The 15,854-nt window shown below is 42.8% G+C and overlaps 1 protein-coding gene across 4 annotated transcripts in view; it reads left to right on the plus strand.

Moving 5' to 3' along the window:
• Window positions 1-15,854, plus strand: part of WWP1 (WW domain containing E3 ubiquitin protein ligase 1) — a 91,799-nt gene that overhangs the window by 15,783 nt on the left and 60,162 nt on the right. The gene's annotated exons all lie outside the window — the stretch shown is intronic.

A 15,854-nucleotide genomic window follows, 5' to 3' on the forward strand; every position in this document is an offset into this window, starting at 1 on the left:
TGTCTGTTTACCTGTGGTGGGTAGAAATTACCCCAGATGCAGACCTTTTGGCTTGCAGAGGCTTTCTCTCCATTGAGTCTTGACCTTTATGGAAAGAAAAAAAATATACATACACAGTACAGTAAAGTGCCATTCGCATATAGTTAGTGGTAGTGTAAACAAAGAACAATTTTTAAGTCACAGAATAATTAGAATGTGGTCTAGAATAATTAGAGGTGCCAGTAATGCAAGCATCCTAGTATAGTATGGCCATGGCTTTCCTTTGTGTTTCTGCTTGATGAGCGGGGTAGAGAGAAGAATGGCTCTGTTTGGAATTACTTCTAAGTAGAAAAGAAATGCCAGATCTTTTTTCTTACTTCTATTTATTTAAATATTGTAATTCCAGGCAAGGATGTGATTTTTTTTCTTCATTTAATGGCCTTTAAGGATCTAAGAACACAAAGAACTGCTAACTTCTGCTACTGATAGTATAGTATTTTGTTTCAGGGGCATAGCTAGGGAAGAGGGGGCCCGTGTTCATCCCTCTCTCTGGCAGCCCCCCAGAGTGAGGGAGATAATGAAGAAAATAGGGAGGGATGGAGCAGGGCGTATCTATGGTAGGGCCGGCAGGGCATGTGCCCCGGGCGCCACTTGCCATGGCTGCCAAAAACAAAATAGCCACCGTGCATGCTCAAATGGCCTCTGTGAGGCCCTAGAGGCCAGTGGGGGAGGGGGGACCTTTGCAGACCCCCCCACATGGCCTTTAGGAAGCCCCCCCAAAGAGGCTACAGGTAATTTTTTATTTTTTTTAAAAAAATTAATATAATATAAGTAACTGTACACATATTTAGTTTGGCACTATGTACAGAGAATCAGGGCTTGTGAATACTGAGCTGAAGCTTATGAGCTAGGATTGCTCTTACTTTGCTTCTTGTGATAAGTGAGTTAAATGTGATGTCTTAATAATATGGCCATTAATTGTGAGTTTGTCTTTGAATCAGTGTGAAATCCTTAGTATTAAGGCCCACTGGGAGTTTCTTGCTCTCTTTCTCTCATTTTAACTGTCTTTCTGAAATACTTGAATATAGTCCAAGCAGTGACACAGTTTACTCTGCATATCCTTTAATTATTTTCAGAGTATTTGGGAAAAGTCAAATTCTCCATTTATTTTTAAAACTTATGTAATAGTGATGCTACAATGCATAGTAGAGAATTAGGCAGGCACTTCTGTTTAGTTTTCCAAGTACACCTCCACATAGTATTTGGGTATTTCATGAGTCTCAGCATACTGAAATTTGTAGTTTTCCAGCATTTTTTGGTCTGGCTACGTCCACTGCTAAATAGTTTTTGAAATATTAAAAGATTAACGAGCTTGACTTTTTCAGCTGATATTATGGTAAAGTTATCTGAAAGATGGGTGTCAGATGTTTGGATAGGGGGTGCAATTTCAGTGCTTGCCCTAGGCGCTATTTTCCCTAGATACACCTCTGGGCCCTCAGGAGCTGGGGGCTGGTGTTCTTTGAACCCTTTCGCTCAATTATATCTACGTCCTGTTTTGTTTAGTCACTGGCTATAATGAATATAAAATCACAAATTTTTTACAAGTCCAAATATCAGCATATTAAATAGCATCAGAAACTTATTTTATATTAACTATAGTATCAAATATAATTTATAATTATCATCTTTACATTATATGCAATTGATTGTTTTAAGAACTCAGTGAATGTTCTTTTCAAAGATAGCAGACTAAAAACATTTTTTATCTTGATCATCCTTTCTACATTATCACTTAAGAGTAGCATTGTTTTCTGCTCAGTACACCTGTTTTGAATTTTTAATAACGCTGGTCCCAGCTGTTCCCCTCCTTACAACATCATAGAGAGGCCATATGTATAAATATTGTGGAAGGACCTGTACTTGTATAAATGGGACTTGAATTAATTTGACCTTCAGCACCATTGCCAGTATTTATTGAAATACATGGGGATCTGAGACAAAGTGTTGTAATGTATCTACAATACTTTGCAGGAGAACTCCTGTTCAGGGCTCTAGCCAGCTAAAAACAGGATTTACTGCAATGAGGTGGTGGAGACAGAGTCTCCCCACTATTCTAAACCTTACCTAGCTGTGCTATGTAGCGCTGAAGAATTTGGGCTGAGGAGTGACTGCCAGCCCTGAATCTGAGTGACTTATACATAGTGGTGGGAGTTTTCTGAAGTAAGAGAGGGAAAAGGTGGTGACTTTTTTTTTTACTCTTGGAACTCCTTGTACAGGTGGACCTTGTTATCCGTGGGGTTTCTGTTCCTGCCAATTTCCGTGTATAGCAAGTCATTGAGTGAATGGGAATTGGGGGCTTAGGTTTCTGGAGGGCAGAAAAGGTCACAAAAAAGGCAAAACATGGCAGGAATAAAGTACTGTGCCATGCTCTGCGGGTCTCCATCTGTCCAGCAATGCCCCCTGCAAACTGCCAGTTTGCTTATATTGAACTGTATTTTCCGTTTTCTCCCCCATTCACCCAGTTTGGAGAGATCCTTTTGGAGCTCCTCACATTCTGTTTTGGATTTCACTATCCTAAATAGTTTAGTGTCATCTACAAATTTGGCCACCTCACTACTTCTCCCAATTTCTAGATCATTTATGAATAAATTAAAAAGCACTAGCTCCGATACAGATTCCTTGGGGATCCCACTTCTTATTTTCCTCCATTGTGAAAACTGTCCAGTTATTCCTACCCTCTGTTTCCTGTCCTTCAACCAGTTACCAATTCACCATTGAACCTGTCCCCTTATCCCATGACTGCTGTTTACTCAAGAGCCTTTGGTGGGGAACTTTGGCAAAAGCTTTTTGGAAGTCCAGGTATACTATGTCAACCGGATCACCTTTATCCACATGCCTGTTGACACTCTCAAAGAACTCCAAAAGGTTAGTGAAGCAAGACTTACCCTTACAGAAGCCATGCTGGTTCTCTTTCAGCACAGCTTCTACGAGGGTTGTGATTCTATAGTTGTGACTGGGCTGTGGCTTGTCCATCCTAGGGAAAAAAAAATGTGACAGCAAAGAAAGGAGCCAACATTCTTTCTAACTTGGATCTTATTTGTGTAAAATATGGTGATCTTTTTTTTTTATACATTTTTTTTTAAAAAGCCATGCCAATACTGTTTGTTGTTCCCATTTTCAGGTATGAGGGAGGGACCTGTGGCTGAGTGAGAGGGGCTTATGACACCTTTGCAGTGTAAGTTAACATTGCAGGTTAGAGATGGAGCTGAGACTGGTTTGGGTTTCCAGTCAGAACCTCCTCATACAAACCCTGCTGCTGATTGCAGCAAAGATCAATATATTAAAATTGTCCCTGCAGATCCCCTCCCAGCCTAAATAATTTGGATGTAAGTGTAAGGTATTTAAATGTTTAAAAACTATTTTTCTGTTTTTCACACAAAATAAGATCGGAGTTAGAGCATGAATTCCTTTCTTTACTTTGTCTCTGTTCTCGTTTCTCAGGGGACGCAGTGCTGCCCAATCACAGCTATGCTAAAATCCAGGTTTTCTCAATTGTTTTCATTGGGCAGCTCTAACTTCTGCTCCATGGGAGGAAAATAATAGGTTCTTAAGAAACCAGGAAATTCCAACATCAGACAATGGAGTGAGTTACTCTCTAGTATTTTTAAAAAAAATATCTATGGGCTAAACTGCTCTCAGTATTCTGTAGGTCTTGGAATCTTGCAGGATGGTCAAGGTTGTGGGGCTTTTAAAAATGTATTTTTTTTTTTAGTTTACAAACTTTTATGATTTTGTTTCTTCTATGTGGAAAGTCTTTTTTCTAATTTTTTTTCTTGTCTCTAGTTATTTCCTTGTGCCATGACATCATTTGAGTCTGTGCTTTGTTGAGAATCACATTTATGATGACACTAGTAGACATTAAGCCCGTTACATTAACGGGCGCTAGAAGAGTTGTGTAGAGAACAGTTTATGTAACAGGCTTAATGTCTCTGTGGTGAAAACCCCAATCTGCTTGCATTGGAACTGAACAGAAAAAACCAATTCCATTTTGGACCGGAGGAGTGCCAAGAAGGACAGCCACTGTTTGTCACTCTCATCTATGTCTGTCTCTCTGGATGCTGTGGCGGAACCCGGAAGCTGCGCGATCAGAAGCGAGCTTCAGCTGGTGAAGGGGCGGGGGGGGGGCTGCCTCTCTTTGCCGTGGAAGCTGTGAGGGAGGGAGGTGTGTGTGCGGGGGGCCATTTTAGCAATTGTCCAGCGACGGGCGGTGGAAGGTATCGGTGTGCAAGGCCAGGCTGGGCCCCCTCCGGAAAGGTGGCAGAAGTCAAGCTGCCCCGTGCTGCTTTCTTCGCCCTTGCGGAGTCCGCCGCCATGCTGCCCCCGTGGAGGGATTCCAGTTGCCAGGCCTGAATGATGGACAAAAAAAGCCATCTGGGGCGCTTCAGCTCTCAAAGTTCTGCTGCTTCCTCTCAAGCCTGCAGTGGGCACCGCAGTTGCCCGTCTCGTCTGGCGCCACCTGCAGCTGCTGCCACCCCATTGCCAAACCTCCCCCCCACCCGTCTAGTTTCCCCTTTTTAAATAAACAAAACCAAACAAAATCTCCTGTTTAAGCTTTTTGCCCTCGCATCATCCATTTTCTTGTAACCCTCCACATATCCTGGGTCTCCTTACCGCCCATTCCCTTCTTTTGGGGGCATTGTCCCTGCTCCTCCCGCCATTGTGTCCGGTGTGTGTGTTTCGGTCTTCGACGCAGAGACGGTAACTACGCGCGCACGCAGTTGTGTGCGTAGTTTCCGTTGCTGCGTCCGTGTGCGCCACGCGCAGAACACCCGCCAGAGACACTGACGCAGGTATCTTAGGGTTTTATTATATAGGATAACGTCTGACCCTCAAAGCCCAAAGACTATTTTGAAGCTTTGAACCAAGGAGAAAGTTAGGAGCTTGTGGTGTGAGATGCCATCTTGCCTGGAAATATTGGCCTACCTTTAATTAGTGCCTCGTCCTTCTGAGTACTAAGACAAACACAATAGCTTCTGAAAGGCCCATTTGCCTCAGGGCCATAAATGTATTGTGCAGCCATGAAGCTTTTTAGTGGTTATTGACTACATACCAATATCCACAAAAGATGATATGTAGGTATGTATAGGCAGGCAATGGGAGTGAAACTGCCTTGGTGGATGATCTATGCGGGAACTGGATAGAGGAAGTGTGTCCTAAGTGTTACTGGAGGACTGTTGCAGGTTCGCAGCTTGGGAGTTATCCTAGACTCAGTGCTGCTCCTAGAAAATCAGGTGGTGGTGGCCAGAGTGTGTTTGCTCAACTTCGATTGGAACGCCAGCTGTGACTCTTCCTTGGGCGGGCTGATCTGGCCTCTTTCACCCATGCTGTAGTCACGTCATGTTTGGTTTACTGCAGTGCACGCTATGTGGGGCTGTCCTTGAAAAGTGTTTGGAAACTACAGATGATGCAGAATGTGGCTGCCAGATTTAGTTCTTGGACAGCTCGCAGTGTACATATTACTCCAGTCATGAAGGCACTGCACTGGCTGCCAGTCTGTTTCCAGGTACAATTCAAGGTGCTGGATATTACTTTTAAAGTCCTAGGGTCCCTTAGGGATCATCTGCTCCCAGCTCAATTGGCCCACCTAACTAGATTGGCTGGAAGGGTTCTGCTTAGGCCTGTTTGTTGAGCATGTGGGACAGGGCCTTCTTAGTTATTGCCTTCAGGCTGTGGAACTTGCTCTCAGCTGAGATGCACATGGCTCCCTTTCTCCCAGCCTTTAGGAGGAAAGTGAACACTGCCCTTTTTATCCAGGCTTTTGGCCAATGAGCTGTCCTTTGCTCTTTTAAAACTTTTAGATGTATCTGTTCTGTTTTTGTTTTTATTGAATTGTTTTTATCTTGTTAACTGCCTTGAGGGCTTAGGATGTAGAGCACTATATAATATAAATATAAATAAATAGATTTTTGAAGGCTTAGAACAGGGCTTGACAAATCCCAGGAACTAGGGAACCATGGTGCTTAGACTAGCATATTCAGAGGTAGAGTTATTTAATAAAATCATTTTTGTCCCTGGTAGCCCCGTTGCTGTTCTAAGTGTGTTATTTGGAAAGGGGGGGGGAAAGAAGCCCATTTACCCTCCCCTTCCACAATATTCATCACGATGTCTTATAATTTTGAAAAGCGTTCATTGACTCCTAGATCAAAAGAAAATTGGGCCTGTGTAAACAGCCACTGGAGTTTGGGCAGTTCTACTCACTCAGCCCTGCTCCAGTGCGGTGTTGTGTAGTCACTGTCACCACTCTCTGCTTCCAGAGAGAACTGAAGTCTGGGTCTGAACCAATCTTTGGAGGATCCCCTCTGTCTCCAGAGTGGGCGTCTGGCTTAGTTCACCCCTTCAGGTAAGTTTCCCTTTTAAGTAGCTCAACCAAGTGGTCAGCTCATGGGAGTCGCAAATACAGAGTCTTTGAGCAACACACACAAGATGCGAGATTGTTCTCTGTAAAAGATCACTTTATTAATCTACAGGAACGAAGGTGGGGAAGGGGAGCAGATAGGCATTAGGAAAATAAAGCAAGTCATTTCTAACTCGTTCTATAGACTAAAGCAGAGCAACTATCTTGGAGAAGTAAGTGATGAAAAATAGCTGACATCTTAACAAGTAGATGAAAAATAGCTGACATCTTAAAGGCAACACACAACGTTTTAATAGTTTCTTAGGTAAAGCATCTGGAAGGGTGGGAGCACCTTCCACCAATCAGAGGTAAGCCATGAGAGCTCAGGTTGACAGCTCCTCAGCCAACGAGGAGGTGAGATGCCCTGGTGGGTAGAGGCGACTGTGGGGCTGACAACAGTCCATAGTTCAGAGTCTTCAAGTTATCTTCCTCACGGGGGAGTTGGGGTGCAAAGTGTCCATTTCTCCTCTGTTAGACAGGATTAGAGGATTGGTGAAAGGCAGGTCTGGTAGATGCTGCAGACATGATGCTCTTGCTCCAAGTTACCCCTGCTAACTTGGCAAAGAGGCACCTTTTAACATGGTGATTCTCTTTATTTAGTAGGGGGAGAGTAACTGGCCCTATCCACCCCTAGCACAGTACCTCCAGTGACTGTTGCTGGTGTCGATCTTATGTTTCTTTTTAGATTGTGAGCCCTTTGGGGACAGAGATCCATCTTATTTATTTATTTCTCTGTATAAACCGCCCTGAGCCATTTTGGAAGGATGATATAAAAATGAATTAATTTTAATAAATAAATAAATAAAATAAATAATAATATTAATAACAACAACAACAACTGGACCCAGGCACTGCTAGAGACTCTGGATCGTAAGACCAGGAAAATCATGACCATCAATCATGCTCTGCACCCCCGCAGTGATGTAGATAGGCTATACCTCCCTCGCAGCTCTGGTGGAAGAGGAATGCTACAAGTCCATCAAACAGTAGAGGAGGAGAAAAGAGGCCTTGAAGAATATATTAAGGACAGTGAAGAAGATGCACTTCAAATGGTCAATAACGCGAAACTATTCAACACCAATGAAAGAAAGCAGGCCTACAAGAAAGAACAAGTCAAGAACCGAGCAGAAAAATGGAGAAATAAGCCCCTGCATGGTCAATATTTGCACAATATAAGTGGAAAATCAGACATCACCAAGACCTGGCAATGGCTTAAGAATGGCACATGAAGAAAGAAACAGAGGGTTTAATACTGGCTGCGCAAGAACAGGCACTAAGAACAAATGCAATAAGAGCCAAAGTCGAAAAGTCAACAACAAACAGCAAGTGCCGCCTTTGTAAAGAAGCAGATGAAACAGTGGACCACCTAATCAGCTGTTGTCAAAAGATCGCACAGACTGACTACAAACAAAGGCATGACAAGGTAGCAGGGATGATACACTGGAACATCTGCAAAAAATACGAGCTACCTGTAGCCAAGAATGGGTGGGACCATAAAATTGAAAAAGTTGAAGAAAATGAAGATGTAAAAATATTATGGGACTTCCGACTACAAACAGACAAACATCTGCCACACAATACACCAGATATCACTGTAGTGGAGAAGAAAGAAAAACAAGTTAAAATAATCGACATAGCAATACCAGGGGATAGCAGAATAGAAGAAAAAGAAATAGAAAAAATCACCAAATACAAAGATCTACAAATTGAAATTGAAAGGCTGTGGCAGAAGAAGACCAAAATAATCCCAGTGGTCATTGGCGCCCTGGGTGCAGTTCCAAAAGACCTTGAAGAGCACCTCAACACCATAGGGGCCACAGAAATCACCATCAGCCAATTACAAAAAGCAGCTTTACTGGGAACAGCCTATATTCTGTGACGATATCTATAACAACTGACAATAAAATTCAGCCATCCCAGGTCCTTGGGAAGGACTCGATGTCTGGATAAAACAAACCAGTCAATAACACCTGTCAGACTGTGTATACAAGAAATAATAAAAAATACGATGGAGGCTAACTGCCATCATGCACATGGTTCCTTGACTGCCTGGCTTAGAGATGTTCAGTGATGCACCTGTCTCTTTCTAACTGCTGCTTCACAAACCTGCATTAGAAACTCTCCTGAGTTTAATAAGCAGTTTGTGATGTGGTACAGGGAGCGTGGCAGTGCTAACAATATGACCGTGAAATAGACCAGTTATTGTATTCTGCTGTATTATCCTTGAGTGGAATGGACCATATGCCAGTAAACCATACTTCTGTAAGGGAGAAAAGGAGTTTGTAGCATTCTGAAGCTTTGGGAATGGAACATGTGTGCTCGCATATGTAAACATGCACCCTATCTGTGGGATGCCTCTGTTTTTAACCCACTCTAAATCATGCAAGGCTCCTTGTGCAAATACAGCTAAAGGAGAGAAACCCCACGGGTCCCTAAAGCAATTGACTTTTCTGGATTGCATCCATAACGTATTTTTAATGTTTTATAGCTGTGCTTCACAAATAAACAGTGCTACTCATGACTAGTTCAGTCAAGATCGCAGGAGGAGAGTAATTTAAGAAAACATTAGAATAAACAGTGTCTGGTGAAGGCTTTCATGTTAATAACAATAGTCTCCACACTTGCCAGTGTGGAACACTGCCAGACTTTGTTATCAAGTTCAGTTTGTTGTCATTTCTCCTAATTTATCTTTACTGTCACCTGAAGAACCATTTAAACAAAATACAGGATGTTTTGTATTTCCTTTTGTTTAATATATTCTTGGTTCCTTTTCATAGTACCACTTCATGAATTTTAGCTTGATGGCATATATGCATGTATCTGATATAGTCATACACAAATTTAGCAGATGTTCTGTTGAAGTATACCTTGATCTGTTGCCTTATTTTTGAAAAGCTAGTTCCTCTTTTAATCTTTAGATAAAAGATGTGAAATGGGATAGCTTAGTTAATGTAGTTGAGTGGTTTCTCTTGTTGATCCTTTCAAAATACACTATTTTTGTTGCCATGCTTCAGATTTGGGAAGATTTGGTGAGATGCAGCTTTCCATTGAGACGTAACAAACTTCTTATGCTCCAAGTGAAAATCCCAGGGTGTAGCCACCATTGGACAAGGGGGGATGAATGTCCCTAGGCTACTGGGGGCCTGAGGAACTGCCACGGCACCCCCTTGTCCCCTCCCACGCCCAGCAAGCGAATGACACGCTAACTGAATGCATGAGGAGTGCCCCTCTCCTGCCTAGCCGTATGTGTTGGCTGGTTGGGGGCAGCTTTTCCTGCCTTGCTCCCGGTGAGGTAGAGAAAGAAACCCCCAGCTAGTCAGCATTTGAACAGAGGTTTGACTGGGGAGGATCAGGAGAAGGGCCGAGCAGCCCCTCTTCCTGGTAATGGTCAATATCTGGAGTGGTGCCACTCAGATTCTCCCCAGTTGCTGAGCGGCCTCACTCCCAATACTGGCACACCCTCTGCATCTGATGTTGATGCAGGGATGTGTGGTTAGGGTGTGCACGGTAGTGTGTGCACACCAATTTGCAGTGGGGTGGGGGCTGCTGGCGAGCTTCCTATGCCTCTGGAAAATCCCCTCAAATTTTGACTCTGATTGTAAATAAGTTTGGACTGCTCCAGGCTTTCTCTGCCCACTTGTCTTCACAGTTTCTTGAAACTTGCCTTCCATCAGCAGCAGTTTTGAAGGCGGAACAAAGTGGATGGACTTTTCCTTGGGCCTGCTGTAGTCAAAAGCTTACCAACGTTGCTGCACAAATATCCACAGCGATTGTAGATTGCCAGGGCATCCAGGTTGTTACTAAGGGTCCAGAAGTCGTGGCAAAGTACATTTTCCTGGAATGTCCTGTTGGTATGGTTTTCAAGTTATGGCATGGTTCTTTTTTGTTTTTAAGAGTCAAGGAAAAGGACCCAACGTTTGCTCTGCTTTTACTGCTGCTGGAAGGGAAGTTTCAGGGTTGTAGAAACTGTCTGCAGGGAAGACTGGGGACTGTGGATGACTGGCAGCAAATTGTTTGGAATAGGGCAGGTCTTTCTAAGAATTCTTGGAGAAACCTGAGTCTTTTACAGTTTTCTGGAAAAAAAACCAAGCCCATTCTAAATCAATAGAATGATTCACAATAAAGATAGGCAAACTCCCAGTGTGAGTGGGGAGTTTACCCAGCTTTATAAATATCTGAAAACGTTCATTTTAGAGGCTTTTAATCTGCTTTGAATGTAACTTCCTTATTCTGTTTGCACTTGTATGTTTCACAGATGTCATGAAAAATAGTTCATGATGAGGTCTTTCAATATAACATTTCTTTAACCCCATTAATATATCTGTGCTAGCCCTGTATATATGAAGCCGTGGGGGTGTGGGGGAGAGAGATAACCTTTCACTATATTTTTCCAAGGCTGGAAATAGAAAAGATATTTCTATGTTTGTTTGTTTTTTAGAATTAGAAGCTCAATTCTAAAAAGAAAAAAGAAATCTTGAGAGTTTTAGGATCTGAGAGTTTTAGGATCTTTTAAAAAGTTTATTTTCTTCTTGATTAATAAACTACTTTTAAAAGTAGAGTTTCAAAAATATTACAGAGCCAATGCATACTAAATCTTCTACATCCAAGATGTAAAGCTACAGCCTTACTATCTCATAAAATGCAGTAGTGGTGCTTCATACTATACTATTATGATAACATTGCAATTGCATTTTATTGGATTATTAAGATGATATGGAAAAGTACTTCCCCAGTGTTGCAGAACATATTCAGGTATGTGGTACAGGAGTACAATCTGGGAACCTGCCAAGAAGATTGCTTCTCCAACTGGGGATGTGCCTGGTCTGAAGTGTGGTTCAAGTACAGTTCAGAAGTGCCATGAGGGAGCTTTAAGAAAGAGGAGAGAAGGGGCAGCGCTCAGCCCAAATACCCCTGTTGGCACCAGTGCACATATGATGTCTGCACATGCATGCACCCATGTGTGTGCTGGTGCTGCACAAGGGGTATTTGGGCTGAGCGTTGCCCCAGCAGAAAGCTGCATGGGGCAGCAGAGAGCAGGTAAGGACCCGCTCTCCTCTTTCTTAAAGCCCCCCGCACCGCTTCCAAATTGTGCTCAAACTGCACTTCGGGCTCATCCCTATCTCCAACAAGACCTTGATACAATACTGCTTCTGAGTGCTGTTGCTTCTTGCTTACCTTGGATTTCTTCGCTTTCTGTAAGAAGTGATAGAAACTGGTGGCTGGTTGAAAATACACACAGCCAACATCAAATATGAGATGCTTGTTTCTGTTCATGCATGTCTTCTATTTCCTCAAATGGTTGAAGCTCAAAATTTAGCATAAGTCATGGGTCTTTCAAACAGTAGCTGATATTCAGACTAACAAAGCATGAGTGCTTCATGAGATGCGCATGTGCTATGGATGTGTTTGACTCCTTATGTCTAAACTGAGCCAGTTGGAAAAATTGTTGCCAGTTGGGGAAAAAACACACCCCAAAACCCCATAGAGTTGAAGGACAAAAACATTATCTGAGCTCATGTGATCAAACGTTCATCACACAGCATGTGCACTGTAGATGTGGTGTTTACTGTTTAACAGCAGTTAGAGAGAGTGAATTTTGATGGGTCCCCCCTTCCCCTGGAAGAACTTTGTGCAACTCAAAAATATGTCCCGGAGGGTTGTGCAGCCCTTGGGGAGATATTTCCAGGTAGCAAAGAGCACTTCTGGGGGAAGGGGAGGCTGTCAAAATTATTCTCTCTCTGTGCAAGTACTGGTGGTGCATCAGCTGGGAATGCAGCAGCAGTGTTCCACTTGTCATATAACAGCCACATTTGGTAGTCTGGATGTCATCCACTGATTCTAATTAGATAAACCCGAGTTATGCTGGTATTTTCAAGGATGTATTATCTACTGGTGTGGAGAAGGATATAAAAGTGTGTCCTAGAAATAAAACCCTGAGGTTTTAGAATGCGATTCCTGCTGAAATAGGAATCTCCCCATCTCTAACAGCTTTTTAAAGGGCTGTTAAGGCACATTTATTCAAACAGGCTTTTAATTATAGAATCCATCATTGTTTTAAATTGTTCTAATGTTATAATTTTGTTTTAATCTGTGTTTTATTGTAAACTATGCAGACACACGGGTTTTGGGTACTATGTAAATATGCTAAATAAATAAAACTAATAAATAACAAGTTTTAGTAAGAACTAATCAGCCTACTTTCATTTCTCTGTCTCTACAACTGGACTAAATTTGGTTCAAATTGAAGTCCACAAGCTAGGTCTCTTGCACCTCAAATGTTCACACATCCACCATCTTGGATTGGGGTGGATGACATAATTACAGACTACACCATTGAGGTGTCCCTGTGTGTCACTCACTACAATTGTACCAAATTTGGTTCAAATCGGTTAGACAGTTCACAAGTTAGCCCGGCTCAAACATTAACACGTCTGCCATCTTGGGTTTGGGGTAGATGACATCACAGACTATGCCATTTGCACATCCTTATGTGCCCCTCTAGCTGTAGCAAATTTGGTTCATATCAGTTAGGTGGTTCCCAAGTTAGCCCATTTGCGCCTCAAAAGTTTACATGTCCACCATCTTGAATTGGTGTGGATTACATCATCACAAACTAGGCCGTTGAGGTCTCCCTATGTGTCCCTACAGCTGTACCTGATTCGGTTCATATTGGTCCAGGCATTGCATTTTGGGCGGTATAAAAATATGCTAAATAAAATAATAAATAAGTTGATAGCAGGGTGACACACAGGGACTCACTCACTCATAATCAATGCCAGGTGATCTCATAAGTGTACTAGAAAGTAGGCTAAAAATGGGCAATTTTGTCTAAACTGTTACCATGACTTGCATGTTGTGGGTGATGAAATAAAACTGAACTACTTGATAGTAGTATGAAGTGTAATTGAATATCCAGATTTATTCTTACTTCCTAATTACTTGAGAGGTAATTAAATGAGAAGTCATGTAGAAAAAACATGTGCTTTTAGAGAAAAGGTTCAGAAAATGTATATCATACTGTATGAGTTTCTTGTTCTGTATGATGATGCTGATGAGGGACATAAACTCTCCTTTGTTTCAGTCTTCAGCTCTTCATTTTTCTTCTTCCAACTAGCAACAGCTGTGGCTTAGACATAAGGCCAAACCATGGTTTGGTGATGCGAGAATGAACTTCCAGGGAGTCTTGGGCTTGCATGCTCCTGCGCTTTGAGTTATTACTTCTTGGTTTTTAGTATATCATGGTTTGACATCACCCTGTAAGCTAGGATTGAAAACCAAGTTTTGAACCAGGTTTGTAGGGCAACTGGAAACCATAGTTTGCTAGTTTGGATATAACAGCAAACTATAGTTTGCTTAAAATACCAGGCAATAACTAATTACTTTATGTGCATGGGGGGCAGAAGAAAGCACTTGAGTCTAAGGCTTGTTGTTTCCTCTGCTAATGAGCAAAAAGGCATCTTTTTAAAGTGGTGATTCTCTTTATTGAGCAGGGGGAGAGCAATTGGCCATATCCACCTCAGCACAGCATCCCTCCAGTGCCTGTTGCTGGAGTCTATCTTATGTTTCTTTTTAGATTGTGGGTCCTTTGGGAAAAGGGATCCATGTTTGTTTCTTTTTATTTCTTTTTTATTTCTTTTTATTTTTATTTCTCTATGCTTTGGGAACTTTTCAACTTTGTTGAAAAGCAGTATATAAACATTCTTTGTCTTCTGTAGTACCATGCAATCTTTTGGTGATATGTTGGAACCAAGTCTACTTAAAGTGCAGCAGCTTGATCTTTAATACTGTATTGTTGGTTATGCATAATTCATAAATATACCAAAGAATACAGTTCTAAGTTATACATAATACATTTCATGTTTTTAAGGTAGTAAAGAAAGTTTGGATTTGATACAAACTTAAATATTGTGTGCATTTCCATTTTGCTCAACATTTCTGTCTGTTTATGAAACACGCTGGAGGAAGAAACCTCTCATCTTTCTCTCATGGCTTCCACACTTCTGGAGACTTATAGCCTTGCTCCAGCTGGATCCATCCCAGAGTACTGAGTACAGCTTTGGTCAACATATCTTAAGAAGGATATTGTAGAACTGGAAAAGGTGCAGAAGAGGGCAACCAAAATGATCAGGGGCCTAGAGCAACTTCCTTATGAGGCTAGGCTACAGCATCTGGGGCTCTTTACCTTGGAAAAGAGGTGAGGAAGAGGAGACACGATTGAAGTGTATAAAATTGTCATGGAGTGGAGAGGGTAGACAGAGAGAAATTTTTTCTTCTCTCTCTCAACACTAGAACTAGGGGTCACCCCATGAAACTGAAGGCTGGGAAAAGCAGAAGTATTTTTTCACACAGCACATAATTAATCTATGGAATTCTTTGCCATGGGATGTAGTGATGGCCACCAGCTTGGATGGCTTTAAAAAGGGTTTAGACAGATTCATAGTGGACAGGTCTATCGATGGCTACTAGTCTGGTGGCTGTGGGCCATAGGGATGTGCACGGACCAGTCCGGAGCCCATTCTAAGGACCTCCGGACGTGGGACCGGTTCGGCGGTTTGATGTTGGGGGTGGGTGGGGGTGGACCTTTAAGGGAGGGGGAGGGTGTACTTATCTCTCCTGCTGCTTTCACCCCTCCAGTGCTCACGTTTTTTAAAGCATTTGGAGTGGCAGGGTAGCTCCCTACCTCCCCTTCCCCCGTTCCTTGGCAAAAAGCTTCAAAAGCCTGACTGTGTGTGTGCACGTCGCGTGCATGTCACGTCTGTGTGTTGCATGTGTGTCGCGCACACACACTTCTGATGTACGCACGCACTGCATGGACATGATGCGTGTGCGTGATGTGTGTGCACGTGCAGTCAGGCTTTTGAAACCTTTTGCCGAGGAACGGGGGAAGCGGGGGCAGGGAGGTACCCTGCTGCCCCAAATGCTTTAAAAAACGGGAGTGCTGGATGGGGAAAAACACCGGGAGGGATAAGTACACCCTCCCCCGCCCTTAAAGAGCCCCGCTCCCTAGTGCCGGACTGTGGAGGTGCGGTTCCATGCACACCACTAGTGGGCCATCTCCAGACTCAGAGGTAGAGGAGAGCTGGTCTTGTGGTAGCAAGCATGACTTGTCCCCTTAGCTAAGCAGGGTCTGCCCTGGTTGCATATGAAAGGGAGACTAGAAGTGTGAGCACTGTAAGATATTCCCCTCAGGGGATGGAGCTGCTCTGGGAAGAGCAGAAAGTTTCAAGTTCCCTCCTTGGCTTCTCCAAGATAGGGCTGAGAGAGACTCCTCCCTGCAACCTCGGAGAAGCCGCTGCCAGTCTATGAAGACAATACTGAGCTAGATAGACCAATGGTCTGATTCAGTATATGGCAGTTTCCTATGTTCCTGTGATGCCTCTCAATGCCAGTTGCAAGGGAGCAACAGCAGGTGAGAGGGCAT

This window comes from Hemicordylus capensis, chromosome 4, assembly GCF_027244095.1.
Source record: "Hemicordylus capensis ecotype Gifberg chromosome 4, rHemCap1.1.pri, whole genome shotgun sequence".
NCBI classification, from domain to species: Eukaryota; Metazoa; Chordata; class Lepidosauria; order Squamata; family Cordylidae; genus Hemicordylus; species Hemicordylus capensis.